This window comes from Sinohyriopsis cumingii, chromosome 6 (genome assembly GCF_028554795.1).
Source record: "Sinohyriopsis cumingii isolate HCF-2022 chromosome 6, ASM2855479v2, whole genome shotgun sequence".
Taxonomy (NCBI): domain Eukaryota; kingdom Metazoa; phylum Mollusca; class Bivalvia; order Unionida; family Unionidae; genus Sinohyriopsis; species Sinohyriopsis cumingii.
The window spans coordinates 129,955,694-129,974,840 of NC_142966.1; the positions used below are offsets into that span (position 1 = coordinate 129,955,694).

The following is a 19,147-nucleotide window of genomic DNA, read 5'->3' on the forward strand; positions in this document are numbered from 1 at the left end:
TCTTGGCCCTTTATAGTCTGGTTCCCTGCTTTATATGCATCATGCATGCATGCTGCTATATGGAGTCAAGTGAACAGTGACTCTAAACTGTCAAGTGTTCAAAACAAAATGGCCAAATACAGAGAAAGCTTGGTAATCAAACCATGACAAATTTAGTCATTTAACTTTCTGTTTGTTAATGACACAAAAACAAACTTACTAATGGTTCATCAATAGTATTCATTATTTTGTGTTCAAACTTAACTAGCGATTCGGTCATATGATTATTTTTATAAATATTTTTACTGGTAGGTGAAAATGATGGAAATGGGCTCACACAAGAGCTTGTTAATACAGGCATATTTCCCACTATGTCATCTAAAACATTCCTCCTCCAGTGCTTCCTTGATAAATTTTACATTGAAAATTGAGATGAAGTGACAATTTAAGGCCTTAATTTTGCCAAGAATTAAAACAAAAATATCAAACCTCTTCTTCAAGGGGGTTGAGGGTTTTGCAAATATTTCACTGTGTCAACTAAAAACATCTATATGCAATTGAAAGCTGCCAACCACAGAGTACAAAAATACTGATACCTATGAAAAAAGTTTTTAAAACTTGAATGCATATGTAACTATCTAAAACATCAATAAAGCTGGATAATAACTTGGTTAATTATTTAATGTCAAAGATTCTTTCACCTTCTAAATAAGTCATCAGATACAGGCTGTTATTGGAGCCTTTTTCACACCTTGTCTATTCAATTATTGATTTAAATGTACTATCTTTCACTGATGATCTGATTTCTGTGTGATTTTTTACCACTGAACTTAAAATCCTCTCACAATCAGCACTAGAGTGTGGGAAAGAAAGAAGCCTAACATAAAATAACTCAGATGACTGCTTTCGTTCTAGCACACGAGTAATCCGTCTCAATTTTACTCAGCATTGACCTTAGCAAACATGGGGCCTGATTTGGACCATTTAGTGAGGCCCCCTGTGTGCATGGCATTGGGAAATAAACTTTAAAACAAGTTTTATGTCATACTGAACTTAAAATTTTCTCCCATCGATTTAAAAATACTCTCTATATATTTATTTTTAAAAACTAGCAATGCGCTGGGTCCAATTGGTCCAATAGGCCTAAGTTCATCCCTGATTTTACTGTTTGGAAAAAGTATGCAAACTAAATTGCAAGTATCACTAGCAACTGAAAAGGGAAATTTCCTTTCAAAAAGTAATTTAGTAAAATGAACTTCTGATAAATTACAGCCAGGTTCTCTCTGGTATTGATATTAAATGTTAAATTCAGGCTGTACCGTTGATGATGAAGCAGCAAGCTGATGTTTATCTGCCTTTTCATGATGTTTTATGTCATGGAAGCCTCCATGCCCAATAGTTAAATCACAATTACACAATTTGAAAAATTCAAAGTTTTCTTCTTTACTAGATGGTTTCACAAATATAAACATGATGGCATAATTGTCCTTCCTTTTTTATTTGCAGAAGAAAATTCTGAATCTTATGCTTTCTTTTTCGACACGATAAAGATGATATACGGTGATAGCGGCCATGCTTTGCACCATCCAATATGGTGGTTAAAGACTGGCATGATAGCCTCAATTCTGAATGAACCAATAATATTTCAGAACTCTGTATCCCTATATACATGCAATACATTTACTCATAGAATGGAACTGGATGCCCGTTCGAAACAGAAAATTACAAGGAAATTTTTTACAAGAAAAACATACACCCATATTCAGGTCCAAAATATCCAAATGGGATAATTGGTAGCTATGCTTGATAAATTTTACACTGATATTGATATATTGTTCCACATGACAAAGCAGATCATGTCAAAATATTAGGATCAAAATATCTACAACAAGGCGGTGAGTGTGAAATTATTTTGGCAAATATTTGGCGTATCTGACTATGGTGTCTAAAAAGTCCATTTGTGATTGAATTCACCAACAAAGTGGTGTAGCATCACCTGTGACTGCCAGGGAAGATGGGGGAAGGGGGCAAGCCAAAGTGCTTGCAAGATATTTTCGGATGAAACAAAATACAATCATAATTTAAGATCATTCTAATTTGGATAATAATGTCATTGGCCACATATGTGGAAAGCCAACTAGTTTACCAGATCAGCAGTCAAGTTGAAACCAACTGGGTGAAACATTTTCAACTTGAATCCTATTAGATTTTAACACGCTTCAAGCTTTAATCCCATTAGATTTCAACACACTTCGAGCTTTAATCCCATTAGATTTCATCACATTTCAAGTTTATTGCTTGTCTTGTCTCTGATTTACATTTGCCTTTGACAAAGACTCATTGAGTTGAAACACCCAGGCTGGTGTTTTTAACTAGCTTACCACTTTTCATTGTCAGTTTGTTGCACACACACACACACAGATAGATATATATATATATATATATAGTGCAAAGTATAAAATATTTCCTACTGAGAAAAGAATAACTATAAAAAATATATTGTGAAAGCATCTATCATTAAAAATGCTGTTGGCATTAATTAAACATACAATAATATTAAATTCAAGTTTCCCAGACAAAAGGATAATTATTTAACTTTTATTTAAATTTTGGTATGTACACATACATTTATTGAATGTTTAAAACAATAACTTGTTGTTTTTTTAAATGCCCACGTAAACAAAGAATATTACAATAAATAAAGGTGTTACTAATGTTACATATTTGGATCATAGAGTAATAATCAGATTTTTCATCCCATTACTCTCTCTCCATCCATGTCTCAATTACTCCCTCATAAAAGAATACTGAATTTTGGTTTTAAACTGAGCTTCAGCTACAGGTCACTCTTCCCTTTATCCCCAGTAACCTTCTAGCTCCTCCCCTCTGACTTTTTCCATGTGTAAAACACTTCCATTAACTGTGTATTTTCTACTGATTCCTCTTATTTCTGATATTTATTTAATGTAAGAGCCTCAATGGCTTTTTACGTTTGCATGCCTAAAAAGATTAAATTTACAAAGGACTCAGCTGCATAAAGTCCTTTTATTGCAAAACACATCCCTTTTTCCCAAAACAATGCCCCTTCATTTAACACTTTAAATTATTTTTACTCCCCCTCCTGACAAGTACATTTACCAACTGCACTTGGCAAGGTTGTACAATGACCGACAGAAATGCAGTGTTCTGTGGTAATGTTTCTGCTTTATGTAATGCCACTGTCGTAACCCATGACTGCTGCCACTGTGCTGATATAAATGATAAAGATTTACCACTTTTCTTCTTTTTGTGGCTTTGCCAAGGAAAAAGTGGCTATGTATTCCTCTCTGGGCTGAACAGATGCAGATTCCCATCATGAGAATTAATCTGTGTGCATTTTCTATCTTCACAAGCAGCCAATACTGCTTAACATCTAACTATTGTCCGATATCAATTTCTTTTGTACATACTGTCTGTTTTCTTCAGTCAAGAATATGTCGCAAAGGAAGCCAACTTCTATTTGTACTTCATGAAAAACTGACACTAAATTGGGTCCATATCATCAATACATTTTGTTTGGGATGAACACAATGGTGTAAAGTATATGGCCCATTTTATTTAATATATAATACACCACAAGGTTTGTATACTAAAATGTCAAGATACAGTTTTACACAAAGCCCTAGATTTCTTAAGGTTATTCTTATTTCTATCAACATTTCCAGTAATCTTGGTATCATTACACTGTAGAAAACGGACAGAGAATATCAAAATCGTGTGAATTTTGATCTGGTCAGATTGTGTTACAATCACCCCAGGTAACTTGTATTTTCAGAACTGTTTCTTCATTGATTTTGTCTGGCCAAATTGAAGACACCAACTGATACATGTATTTCTCTAAGTACACCTCTCCCTTGATAACTTGTGCATAACGGGGTCCACAAACATAGACCACATTAAAAGCGAGGCGCAATGTACCGAGGGACCTCCAAAACTTGAAGGAAAAAAATCGCTTTGACTTCGAGAAAACCGTGGGTTGGGGGGAAAGCGGCGTTAGGGAACTGGACTGTTTACTGACTGAATCCTCATTTTACAATCACAATGATAATAATTTTTAACAACATGCTATGTCCAACACAGGATCGTTCCAACTGGTTTAAACAACCAACATGTGTACGCGAAAAATGTATTATGTCACTGATTTTTGTTTTCTTGATGAGTCTGGTTCCCGTAGTTCTGTTTAATATTATCCTGCCAAATTGGAAGTCCACAGAGTAGGGAACTAGACTAACCTTTGATACACCACCAAACAAGATTCCTTTTTTCAAAAACACTCAACATTTATTTCGTAAGACAATCGTCTAATGTTGAAACTCAATTTTTGTATTGTTCAATTACAGCAGAAGCTGTCTTGAAAGATCACCCCTTCTGCCAAAAAAGTAATGGTCTCTTAAGACAGGTAGTCTCTCATAACAGGTTGTAACAATATATAATCAATACATCTGTGCATGGAGATTCTGGTCTCTCAAAACAGGTGGTCTCTTAAGACAGGTTTTACTGTAGTACAATACTGATGTCATGATTTCATTGGAAGTAATAATGAAACTTATCATCCTTGAGGATATATCTACGTGAAAGTTCAAGAATTCTCTGAAACTCGCTCGCCCACAATGGTTCGTATCTGTCAAATCAAGCTCTTTATTTTATGAAGTATTCATTTTGCTTGGCTGCCTTGTTATCTTTGATCACAGTTATGAAAGAGTCAGTTAATTTAAGGTAGTTTATGTTACATACACAGTAACGATTATAAGTGTTTGATTGATCAAATAGAGTTCACCCGACATATAACCGGGGCCGCTAGATTTAAGTTTGTAGGATTTTTCATGACTTATAACTTTTTTTTAATTCACCTCCTTTACTTGATTCTAAAGACATAATTAACCTGATAATACAAAGGAGGCCAGCTTTTAATTCAGTGCACCAATACAATAAATACTTCTGGAAGTCAGTTATCAAAACATGGTTGGCACTTAATTACAAGAAGACACATTGCATTTATGACTATTACACTTAAAAGGAACTAAAAGATAGAACTAGAACACAAATTTCAATTGATGAAAATTTTTTATGTACTGCCTCCACTCGGCATAAGTGACATTTTCATTGATCAAAATTTCCTTACATATCGTTAAATGCGGTGTACAAGAAATGTCGTTTGGAAAGAAAATGTAAAAAATTGTATGACCTATTTTTAAATTTGATATTACATAGTGTTGATTAAAATTTCCAGGTTCTATCTACCATTTTCGACGATAAAATGAGCGATACATCAAAGTTTTCATTACCAATTCTGACTGCGATTTTCTTTAAGTTCAATAAATAGAGATCAATTTTTGGGGTACATGTATTTTCTGGTTGTAAACAAATGGGATCTACACCTGACCCCACGTTATAAGTGGGCTCGCGAGTTATCGAGGGAGTAGTGTAATTATTTTTCACAAGAAAAATGTTTCAAACTTACAATGAGAAGAAGGATTTTAAGTGTCTTTGCCAATTCCCATTAATTTTCACTTATTGTATCCCACTATACCCTATTGATAAAGCACATAATGTCAAGATACACAAATGGTTTAATTCAACTTGAATCATCGTATACTGAACTCAGTAAATCTGCAAGATTCTCTTTGATTGGCAACTTTTATGTATTGACATGGAGATAAATGGAATGGATAACTTGTACAAAAGTTGGTTAAATCAAAATATTTGGAACTCTTCAAATATTAGTTAACAACATTAACACCTGGAGGTTTTTGTCGTTTTCGCCTGAAATTCAAGTAGGAAACACATTTTGATAGCTATTTCCGAATACATCCGAAAACATCCAGGTGATCATCCAATAACATACTGCCTAGTTGTGTTAGAAACATTGTTTTTTATTGGCTATTTGGCTCGCGCATAAGCAGAAGGGTAAAAGTTGGAGTTCTCTTTTTTCTTTTTTTTTTGTGCTAAATGGAGCCATTATTTTTATATCGAGACTGCTCTTTATTCCAAATGCCCATCTTATGCTACTTGTTGCAAAGGTTTATCTGTCCATTTGCAGTTCATACTGGTTTGCCTTAGATCTGAGACCAAAAAGTATAAAATCCGGACTCAAAATCGGATTCCGACCACGGGCGAATTTTGGGTAGAAAAAAAAAAACTGGGTCCAAAAAATGAGGTTTTCCCCATGTATTTTGTAGTGCAACTAGAAATTTCCGATTATCTGGTATCGTTGTAGAGCTACATCTCTCTACCTTTCTATAATTCCACCCACTTTATTGTATGATGATGACCATGATGCTACAGAGCTTGGCAGTATGCTACTACCACGTTAACTCATCGCCAGGGATTATTGTGTTAACATTTTTCATTGGAAATGTAACTACATACATATAGAAATATCTGCTGGCATCATTGTGACAACAGTTCTAAACAATTTGTTAACCTATGGCATGCATAACACTGTTCGACCAAATGAAAAATTACAAAAAATTTACATTTTCTGACTCTTTGCTTACCACATGCATATAACTCGTACACATCACAGCTCTTTAAAAGCCAACTTCTTTTTAAATTAAAGTGATACAACAATTACTGAAGTGTAGATGTAAATGTAACATCATTAAGAATTCAAAGGCTATTTGTGAATCTGCAAACAGTAGTCTCTTATCATAGATTTATCCAAGAGGAAACTTATTAGAACATTTTAAACTCGCTGTCTTCATCCCAAACATAATATTTGCATGGTCTGAATCCACTACTGTATCAAGAATAGCACCAGTGGATCAATTTTGTAAGTGTGCAATTAGTGTAGTTTGTACACATATGTGTATCGTGTTAAGTAAAGTGCTGACTGGAATGATTATCTATTCCAACCCACCTGTCCCAGAGACTACTGCATGACAAAAATCTCCCGAGCCCTGGGGTCCATTATTACTGTTCTCATAAAAAACTAACCTGTCACTTGAAAATTTAAAATAACCTGTTATGAAAATACTCAGGAATAATCTCTAGTTCTCCTTCTGTGAAAATCCTGGAGAATCCCTGCTTTTATGTATTCAAAATTCCAAGACTGTATGCAATCACATGTCCATCAATCAATATCTCAGATATCTCAAATCTAGAAGGTACAATACTTTCTATGTTTACCTTCAAGCCAATTTAACAATGTTCTTTTCTGATGACACTGATACAGTGTGAATTGACAATCGAAAAATAGTAATCTATCAAATGGCAGTCCCCCGTTTGTGTCATGTTGAATAACATTCTTTAGTTTAGTTTGTCAGTTCTTATTATTCTTCAATGAATGAACAGTGAAACACTGTCCTACTCTGCCAAAGGCACTAAGGGAGTTCCCAAGCACAACCTTTCAATCAGTGATCAAGTCAAGAGTAGTACTCTATCTTGCTGCCCTGGGCAGTCAACAGCCCAAGCCACATAGATACATATATGTAGTCTATAATACTAATTTCAACCCATTGTAAGTAATTTACATTTATTATATACTGAATCTTATTTGGCTGATTCATATCACAAAGCCAAATATATTTAAAAAGCATAAAAGGGGGACTATGTAATAAATACATAACCATGTTTTCATTTTGATCCAAATTGGACAAAAAGAACAGGTTTTATAACACTTATGAATTATCTCCGCGTAATGGCTTAAACACATCCTACGCCATATTCAACTTGTTCTTTCTGATGATGTATACATTTTTGTGTCTGTAGATTTTATAAGTAGTTACACCTGTTTAACTCTTACCCTGTTACCCACATTCTGACAGAACAATAGGAACATGCTTGCATCAATGGATGCATCCATATATTGGTGTTCAAATTAAAAGGATAACAAATAACGTGAAAATGATCTGTTTTTATTTACATTATTGTTGTTGTTGTTATAGGGTTTAATGCCATTTTTCAGCACAAGATAGGCTATACATGACTGCCAGTATTAATTGTGGAAGAAGAACCCAGGAAAACCTTGGAAAGAACCACCGACCCATACTTTCTCGCATATCCATGTTGGCCGAGCCCGAGACTCAAACCCACATAGACAGAGGTGTGATGGCAGTGATCCATGATAGAGAGCGCTTTAGACCACTTGGCCACTCGGGGCCCCTATTTATATAATAATAGTTCATAACATGCATCTGTCAAGTATTTTAGTCAAATTTTCTGGAGAGAAAATGGCTAAAAGCAGCAATTAAAGGAATATTTTGGTTAAAGATGAAAAAAAGGGCAAGTTTATTGAGTGTCCTGACACATTTAAGAGCACAGGTGTCCACGGAAAAGGAGAAGGATATTCCATATGTTGGGTACGACTAATGAATCAGACAGAGATCTAGTTTATTATTTTCTGTCCTTTCAATCACTATACTAACTAGAAGCGGGAATATTTGGCTTGAACTGGGGACCTTGTGTCAAGGAAAGGGGTAGCAGTGCATGGTAGGGAATATTTAGCTTGGAATGGGGACTTTGTGTCAAGAAAATGTGAAGCAGTGCATAGTCTGAAATATTTAACTTGGACTAGGGACTTTGTGTCAAGGAAGGGGGTATCAATGCATGGTTGGGAATATTTAACTTTGACTGGGGACATTTTGTCAAGGAAAGATGTAGCAGTGCAAAGTAGGGAATATTTAGCTTGGACTAGGGATAATATGTCAAGGAAAGGGGTAGCAACGCATGATATCAAGTAATATATCACTGCTGTTAAAATTGCTCTTAATTAGACATTCAATAGATGAATTTCACTGCACCATTGCAGAAAGTCAGTATGTGCTTGATTATAGTGGTTGATCTACATGTCAAACATTTACATGATCCAAATGAGATTTTTGCTAATACATGTACATGTATTATCAAATATTACATGATTTTTGTTATAAAATCAAATGTTCACCATTCTTGCACACCTGCTCATTTTTAAGAAGGGGATGGGGTGGGGGATTCACACAGTTGTGGTTCATGAAGAAAACAATGAACAGGATAGCTTGTTATGCCAGCAGTTTTATATCAATGCGATCTGCTGAAGGGTCCGCTGTCTGCATTCAGACCTGACTTGCAAGTGGATATATAGTCAGACCTGACTTGTAAGTGGGTATAGTCAGACCTGACATGTGAGTATACAGTCAGACCTAACTTGCAAGTGGGTATACAGTCAGACCTGACTTGTAAGTGGGTATATAGTCAGACCTGACTTGTAAGTGGGTATATAGTCAGACCTGACTTGTAAGTGGGTATACAGTCAGACCTGACTTGTAAGTGGGTATACAGTCAAATCTAACTTGTAAGTGGGTATATAGTCAGACCTGACTTGCAAGTGGGTATACAGTCATATCTGACTTGTAAGTGGGTATACAGTCATATCTGACTTGTAAGTGGGTATACAGTCATATCTGACTTGTAAGTGGGTATACAGTCAGACCTGACTTGTAAGTGGGTATACAGTCAGACCTGACTTGCAAGTGGGTATACAGTCATATCTGACTTGTAAGTGGGTATACAGTCATATCTGACTTGTAAGTGGGTATACAGTCAGACCTGACTTGTAAGTGGGTATACAGTCATATCTGACTTGTAAGTGGGTATAGTCATATCTGACTTGTAAGTGGGTATACAGTCATATCTGACTTGTAAGTGGGTATACAGTCAGACCTGACTTGTAAGTGGGTATACAGTCATATCTGACTTGCAAGTGGGTATAGTCATATCTGACTTGCAAGTGGGTATACAGTCATATCTGACTTGCAAGTGGGTATACAGTCATATCTGACTTGTAAGTGGGTATACAGTCATATCTGACTTGTAAGTGGGTATACAGTCAGGCCTGACTTGTAAGTGGGTATACAGTCATATCTGACTTGTAAGTGGGTATACAGTCAGACCTGACTTGTAAGTGGGTATACAGTCATATCTGACTTGTAAGTGGGTATACAGTCAGACCTGACTTGTAAGTGGGTATACAGTCAGACTCAACTTGTAAGTTGGTATACAGTCAGACCTGACTTGTAAGTGGTTATACAGTCAGACTGACTTGTAAGTGGATATATAGTCAGACCTGACTTGTAAGTGGGTATACAGTCAGACCTGACTTGTAAGTGGGTATACAGTCAGACCGGACTTGTAAGTAGGTATACAGTCAGACCTGGCTTGTAAGTGGGTATATAGTCAGATATGACTTGTAAGTGGGTATTTAGCCATATCTGACTTGTGAGTGGGTATACAGTAAGACCTGACTTGTAAGTGGATATATAGTCAGACCTGACTTGTAAGAGGGCATTTAGCCATATCTGACTTGTGAGTGGGTATACAGTAAGACCTGACTTGTAAGTGGATATATAGTCACACCTGATTTGCAAGTGGATATTGTCACACCTGACTTGAAAGTGATATAGTCAGACATGATTTGTAAGTGGGTATATAGTCAGATATGACTTGTAAGTGGGTATTTAGTCATATCTGACTTGCGAGTGGGTATACAGTCAGACCTGACTTGTAAGTGGATATATAGTCAGACATGATTTTTTTAAAGTGGATATATAGTCAGACATGATTTGTAAGTGGATATACAGTCAGACCTGACTTGTATGAGGGTACATGTAGTTCTTATTAAAAACCCACACATACTTTAAGGGAATCAGCGGGGAAAACAATGAACAAAAACTGGCAATCATACCCAACAGGCCCTTAAGATATTACTGATGCCTTTTTGAATGCATCAAATGGCTTAGTGACCAAGATGCATTCTCATCTATCACAAAATATCATCTCAATGTTCATGACACATTCAGAATTTCACCATAACTGTAACCTAGTTTACAGTAATCAAGTGTGACATCAATAACAAACATGGACTTAACATTTCTTTATGCATTACAAGTCAATTTCTTTGGATAACATACGCAAATATACTGCTTATCTACGGCTCTGAAACACACTGATCTTGCAATTTCTTCTTCTGAACTCAGCAGCTATTGTTATGAATTTCATATAGTGACTAAATATGTATACAGAATTTACAAAATATTACAAATATTTTGGAAAATAATATAAATCATATTTTACTGCCATTCAATAGCCACCAATTTTCAGTAAATTCAGCATATCAAATGCAACAATTTCTGAGATTATCTCAAAGACAATGTGCATATTTATATCTATATGTGCATGATACCATCAGCATATCAAAACCTGATGCTAATGTGATCAATGGTATATATCTACCAATATACATGGCTCCTATTTTCTCAGCATGATATAGCCAATAATGTGTTAAAAGTGCCACTAAACCAACAAAACAAAAAACAATTTTATGCTCACAAAAATAATCAAAAAATAAAAAATGTTCAAGCCTTCATTATGACACATATGCAAATATATGGCATGACAATAGTAACCCACTATAATACAGTATAATAAGACCATTAACTGTCTAAGCTCTGTGAACATTTTAGAGTGACAATTGTTCCAAATGTGATCACAAAAAATATAATTTTTGGAACCATAGGTGCCCTCAATAACATTCCCTAACAATGAACATGATTACTAAATTAAGTTTGTGAACAAAGAGACACCTTGTACAGGAAGTCCCATTTTGGAAGCCATGATTCAACACCTTCATTGTCATGATCTTGTGATACATACCAAATATACTATCCTTAGCTTGCTCCCTTAATCAATGTAGAATCAAAGATGGAATTCATGTTACAGTCCAAACGTGCTAATGGAACACTAAACTACATGTATTATGTGAGAAACAAATGTGGTCAAGAGTCCAATTTTTGGCCCTATTTAATCATACAAATGAATAATGCATATTCTGTTAATTGGTGTAATACATTTTAACTTAACCAATATAATTCCTAACAATAACAATATCATTTCTAAGACAAAATTAATAATTGATTTTGTTTCATGTACACTTCCTTGGGGATTTAACAAGCAGGATCCCTGTCTGGCAATGAGCATACAGTTATCAGTGTACACTATGAGGTAATACATTCTATATCCCCAAATGCAGGAAGGTCATTAGGCTGATCAGTATCAACAACTGCAATCTAGCCTTACACTGACAAACTCAAATTCATTAGAACATTTTATTACTATGACTTTTAATTTTTAAGTCTTGGATTATTCTTGAATTATTTTTGGATTTGATTCTTAAAACCATTAGTTCTTTTCCTCATTTTTACCTTGTTTTTCAAGGAAAATATATTATTTGTTAAATTTTACAGAGCTTATCTTCACTTTTTTCTTGTTACTGTTTATGAGACCCTAAACATGTAACAATATATACACCTGAATAATGCATATTATTTATGCCTTATGTCACATTAACTTGGGTTATGTGCTTTATGTAATTACAGATAAATAATGTGCAATAATTGGTGTTTGAACCACTTGGAGGACCAACTATTTAACAGGTCATAAACAAATATCATATACTCACTTATAAGTTGAGTCAAGCTGCAAACAATACAGATACTGATCTTCAGTCACATAATGCACTGGCAGATCATTGTATATAATGTTTGTTCTACTGGTTGCTCATAACATACTGCACAGACCCAGATCTGCTAGTGCATTATGTTATGTATATTTGATTTAATTTATATCTGATTTAATTTAATTTAATTGTTTGTTAGTTTTAAATTTATAAAGCACACATGACAAAATATAAATTATAGTGCATCTTAATCCATTTAGTTCCAAGAGTTGGTAGCTGCAGATTCTAATGTTATATAGAAGTTTTTTTATTTATAATGGTGACCCATCCACATAAACCAAAAATGAAACTCCAATATATTGTTTTTACTAACTAAAATTTAAAAAAGAATCCTGGATTTCCAGTTTCATTCATAGGTTTCAATTCTCACCGAGCAGCATGTGGAGATTTATGCAGCATTCACAAAACAAACTGCTCCAAATCCATAAAATACCAATCATGACAGGGGTCCCGAGTGGCCTAGTGGACTAAAACACTCACATTTCCGGATCACTGCCATCTCACCTCTGTGTGGGTTCGAGTCTCATGCTCGTTAACATGGGTACGTGAGAAAACCTGGGTTGGTGGTGCTTCCGAGGTTTGCAAGGGTTCTTCCTCCATCAGTTATACTGGCCGCCATGTATAGCCCATCTTGTGCTGAAAAATGGCATTCAACCCTACAACAACAACAGATCATGACAAAACACACAGACAGTAAAATCAACCTGATGCCAAAGCTGACAACATACCAAGTCCAAGATCCCAAGAGTGAGGTATATGCCACAACTATTAAACATTCAATACCTGAAATTCAGAAACTGTAAAATTGATTGAAATCATGTTAGGAGTCTCTACAGCAAAAAATGACTGAGTGTTCTGTCCCATGAACAACAGCAAAAAGCATAAAGATCAACTGCTTAAATCAGAAAGCACTTTAAATGTGTATGAGCATCAACTCTACAAGTGCAATCAGTAAGGAGAACATTGCTTGAGCAACTGGACAGTGGCGGATATCAGGACTTGGAGGAAAACATTGATAAGTAAAGTGGAATTAAAATCTGAGTAAATATAGTCTGACATAGTGTTTGAAACTCTCAAGCATAAACACAGCAGACACAGTAAATTCAATACATAACGAAAATGCATTTAAACCATCAGAACTTACTCATTACTGCAATAAAATAACATTATTTCCAATGAATATTAATAAATCTGCTGCTTAACCATTATTATTAATCCGAGTACAGTTTTCTTTGAAAGATGATCACTCATGATGATACCAACTAAATGAAGTAAATGAACCAATCAATGTTTTGCTTCTAAATACACTCACTCATTGATTGATAAAAAGGACACATTAACTCAAGTGTAAAAGCTTGTATTATTGTGCTGTTGATGATGTATTTTCATGTACATCTATGCATATTCATGAAAAACAAGAAAATCTTGCTGCAAGCAGCCCAGGGTGAAAAAAACACCAAAGAGAATTTTAGTCCATGGCTAGAGGAAAAACTCATAAATTCAAGAACTTTTCCAATTTTCAACAAGTTATTTGGCAACCTTTTTATAAACTAATTTTCAGCACATAATCTAATTCTCGAAATCACTCAAGTTCTATGTGCACCATAACACAGCTTTAAACAGATTTCATAATTATTTCAGCTTCTAACAAGTGAAGCACTAGTTGGGGGTTTTAAACAAATGATTTTTTGTTCTCATAACAGTAAGGATGATTCAGTTTTAAAAGAGAAACAAGATCTCATTTATATATACTAACATTATTTACTGTCATATACTTCATTTTCACTAATTTAATAACTATTTTTACACAAGCACTGAATCTTTATTCATTATTCAAAATATTTTTAAAAATGTTCTGCAATATCAAACACACATACACTGCCTTCCTCAAACAAAATCTGAACTGTTTAGCAAGATCACTATCTGGCAACATTGAATGAAACAAGTGTCCTCTAATGATTTGTAAAATTGCTCACGTGTATCTATAATACCCCACCTTTCAAAAGCTGAAATGTACCATTTAAGTGGCCTTTGCAAATTTAGGGAGGGGATATAGTCAAACATCCCTATGCACTAACAAGTTCCTTTTCCAGTATATTAGCAAAGTTCTTTTTCAAACAATATTTTTTGAGTTTATGCTTTATTTGCTTCGCATCTTTCATGTGCAAGTTCAGTGCATATTCCCCTTTCCTTGACATGTCTATTACATGATCACAGACATGGCATAAGGCTATCCACTTATCTCCCTTAAAAGGTTTAATCCCTCCCTTGTATGCTTCTTCATTGCCCCAATATGAATTGTACACACACTGCTTTCTGTTAATGGTTTATAGCTTGTTAATAAGCCTGGTTAGCAGATAAAATAATGTGCTTGTTTGGTATACTTTCACGGGTGCACCAGTTACCTGTAACCTCATTAAATTATTCCACCAGTAGACTGTTGTAAACACCGGTGAACTGGAACTCACAACATTCCATCTTAATTAATATATATTTCTGTTAAATCACTATTTTTCTTATATCATTATGATTATATCTTTTAGGATTTCAAGGTTTAAAAAAATTCAAGGACTTTTCAAACTCCTAGAAAAATGGCCCTTTTATCAAACTCGAGTTTCAAGAACCAAATACGAATTCAAAGTTTTAAGGACAGTGTGAACCTCGACTTACTATGACCAATAAACACGTTAATTTCATGACAGTGTCCATAGTGCTGAATACAATGATCTGAAACTAATAACTCAGAGAAAAGTCAATTCAATTAACCAACTTTTGGAATAATGCCTCAAAACTTACAACTAACAGTATACACAAAGATATAGATCTAGCTGCCCTAAACATGTAGGTTAATGACACAGATACATCAAATGCTGGTCAAAGTGACCTACTCTGATGTGATTAAATAATACTAAATATAAACAACTTCAATCTCTTACTTTTAACCAGTGTAATCAAAATAATGTTTATCCAAAATTTACACAAATAAAATCAGTTACATTAATTAAACAGGGTCAAAACCATGCTTTTTAACATATACTTTAACTTGATGTATTTTCCCCCATCATGATCAATTCTCAATGATAACTACTAAACTATAACTATTCTGTCGGGTCTTCAGTGGCTGAGCGGTTTAAAGCGCTCACTGTTACGGATCATTGAGAGCTCACCCCTGTCTGTGTGGGTTCGACCAATGTGAGTATGTAAGAAAGCTTACCAGTAGCGTCTTGTGGGTCGGTGGTTCTTTAAAGGGTTTTCTCGGGTTCTTCCTCCACTATTTATACTGGCTGCCATGTATAGCCAATCTTGTGCTGAAAAATGGTGTTAAACCCTACAACAACAACAACTATTGTCTCTTTAATAGGCCAATGCATGACACAAATTTACAGTATTTACAAAACTGGATACCATAGTTTACCATTTTTTAGTTTGCAGGGCCAGAAAACATAGGTTTTTAATCACTGACCTAAGTCTTGCTAAGACCAGTAAACTGCCTGATGTGCATAAGCCAATAATCTGTCCGAGAACTAAATATGTAAACCCATACAGCAAAAGAGGAGGAGTAAGGACAAATGTCTAATTGACAAAAATCAGTTTCATAGTGATGTTTCACGTACTGCAAGCTAAATCTGTCCAGTTTTTCCTGTAAAGTGTTATAAACATTTTTATTGTCAAAAAATGGACTTGCACATGCACTGATGCACTTTTATTTTATTCAGACCATTTAAGTAATTAAACAGCAGTTTATTCAATTTTACTGGGGGTCATGCCAGACAGAGAAGTGACTTCTTTTTGACATAAGTTGAACTGAGAGAAGAATGGAGAAGTGGCAGCAAAGCAAGAATACTATATATATTTGTATCAATTATATGTGTGTGTGTGCTCTTGTTCTCTTATTTGAACTTTTCCCATGTTTCTCATTATGCATTTGATATTGGTTTTAAGCAATACTAACTACAAGTTGGAACTTACATGCTGTATGTGCTTTTGAGTCTGACTAAAAATCGACCAACCCTTTGACGGAGTTTAGATAAAAAGAAATGACTTACTAAAAGAATGATTTCAGCAAAAACACTAAAGTATTCTGATTTTTACAAAAATGGTCTTGTTCAATTGCAGTTGTACTGTTCAAGATGTTTCAAGTGAGAGCTTAAGGAAAAATAATGGAGCTGTCCTTTGCTCAGGTGCACACTAGAGCATTGTAATCCACGCTTACAAAGTTAACAAGCATAAACAATTGATACACTGAGTAAGGAGGATATTGATTAGCAACTGGACAATGTCTGACCTCAGGACAGACCTTAAGGAAAATGTTGCTTTCCATGAAATATTTTAAAATCCAAATAAACAAATTACTTTTTCATATCTGAAGAGCAGCAATTACAAAGTCATATGACAAATAACATTAATAAAAATGGGGTAATTTTGGGCTCATGGAGACTGGAGTCTGGGCTTGTGGAATTGGAGTCAGAACATGTATTATTTTTAAAATCCACATCCATGGGACTGTGTCTAAAGAAAACTTTTTCTGAGCACCGTAGTTGTAGTTGATTAACTATTTATATATATTTGTAATCATGATATAATCTACATTACTTCACCACAGATGATGAACTGAAACATTAAAGTAACTGAAGCAGCATATAACAAGCACAACTATGAAAATATGGCACAATGCCAACGAATGCTGAAGATGGGGTATGTTTCTTTAATGATTAAAAAAAAATAATTTTGATAAAAGTGATTAGATAGCTTTGTTTCATTGAATAAACTTAAGTTTTTTTAACCAGCTTTGGCATTCCTCACCCACCATCACGTCACAACCAACTAAAATATATGTCACTCAACCAATGAAGACACTATACAATGCCACTTTATAGTCAAAATGTCAATCCAAAAAACATTTAGGTGGACGTATGACAGTGTAGGACGACAGACATTTTTAGCCTGAAATGTCAAATCAAATACCACCACCACTGGCAAAGTACTCAAGGTCGGAAATAACTTTTAAATAACCCTTTACTTTAATATTATTTGTTATGGCTGTAATTAATACATAAATGCATTAAGACTAAGTATTCATTTATTTGATATATGTACAAGTTCCAACGCAACTGTTAGTGCAACAATAAAATGGGAGGATCCAGTGATCTACAACTCCCCATCGGATTCTCAGCAAATATCGCCATTCACTCTTGAAAAACATATCAACTAACTTTCCAGAAAAGATACGCCAGTCTCCATTTGTCCCTACTAATGTTAACGTAACTGTCACAAGAAACATTCGTGTAACACCGTATAAAATACGTGCACCTGTAGCCGAAATATTGTTGGAAACCACCGACTCGCATATCGGAAAAGAAAAGCTATCCCACCTGAAAAAATAAGTCGTCTACATGCAGTGCACGTGTGTTTACAATTCTTCATGCCCGACTCGAGATTTATGCATAGTGAAAAAACACATACTCACGAGAACAATGAAAACACAGCTATTTACACAATTTCTGATTCGAACCTTTCTCTGTCAGACATGATGGCCAGTGACGTCATTGATTGTCATGTGATCCATCACGAGAAATATTTCTTCAGCGTTATGTAAACGCTCAACTTCGATATACCGCACAACAAGCTCTTCGTGGTCAATGACCTTAATACCTCCAACGTTTCTTTTCTTACGAAAAGTTTATTTTTCATAACATTTATAGTTGAATAAATCCTGTTAAGGTTAGTTATTTTGTCTGAGATTTTTTATTTTCGAGTTTGTGAATTTATTTTCTTTTTATGAGGGTGGGGTGGGGATATTTTTTATTTTGATTTTGTTTGTGTGTGTGATTGATTGATTGATTACTTGGACCAACCCTACTAACCATAACCCTGACGACTGCCTGCATATGGTCGAATGCCTTTCTAGTCACTACCTCCTTTGCCTCAGTCGGACACAAGCGTGCAACGCGCGCATGAAATACCAAACATAAATAAAAACAAAAATAGGGCGACTGAGGCCATTCTGATCACACAAAGACTTTCTCATTCACATCCTTTACCTCAAACAATAAATATCAGCAGCACCAACATTAATTTCACACAGTCAGTACGAAACCTAGGTGTTACTCTGGACAGTACTCTCACATTGCACCAACATGTCATGAACATACGCAAGGCTGCATATCTTGAGCTGAGACGCATCAACTCAATTCGCAAATATCTTTCAGTTGGTGCCACTAAAGCACTTGTGTGTTCATTAGTACTTTCAAGACTGGTCTATTGTAACTCAGTTATGTCTGGTTCATCTCAATATCTACTCCAGAAACTTCAAAAAGTTCAAAACACAGCTGCTCGGATCATACTTAGAGTACCACGATCAGAGAACACCTCCCCGCTGCTCTGTACCCTACACTGGCTATCCATTCAATCCAGTATCAAACACAAAATTTGTTCTCTGTGCTACGTTTCACTGTCGGACTCTAGTCCAACATACCTATCCGACCTCACCCATGTGTATACAACAGCAAGATACTTACGCTCCTCTTCTGACAATCGTATACTCATTATTCCCACTATGAAAACAAAGTCATATAAACAGCGTTCTTTTGCATACCAGGGCCCAGCAACGTGGAATGAATTGCCCACTGAACGTAGACA

The 19,147-nt window shown here is 35.1% G+C and overlaps 1 protein-coding gene across 5 annotated transcripts in view; it reads right to left on the bottom strand.

The window, feature by feature from the left end:
• The window catches only part of LOC149797956 (ras-related protein Rab-9B-like), a 70,422-nt gene extending 52,348 nt beyond the window's left edge, over positions 1-18,074 (bottom strand). For 2 of the 5 annotated variants that reach the window (XR_016421922.1, XM_089963026.1), the window contains exon 1: positions 17,976-18,074. The gene's annotated coding sequence lies outside the window, so the exon portion shown is untranslated. Of the gene's footprint in view, positions 1-15,722; positions 15,817-17,971 lie in introns of all 5 variants that reach the window. The other 3 variants (XM_089963028.1, XM_089963027.1, XM_089963029.1) reach the window with 3 other exon arrangements.
• Between the last annotated feature and the right edge of the window lie 1,073 nt (positions 18,075-19,147).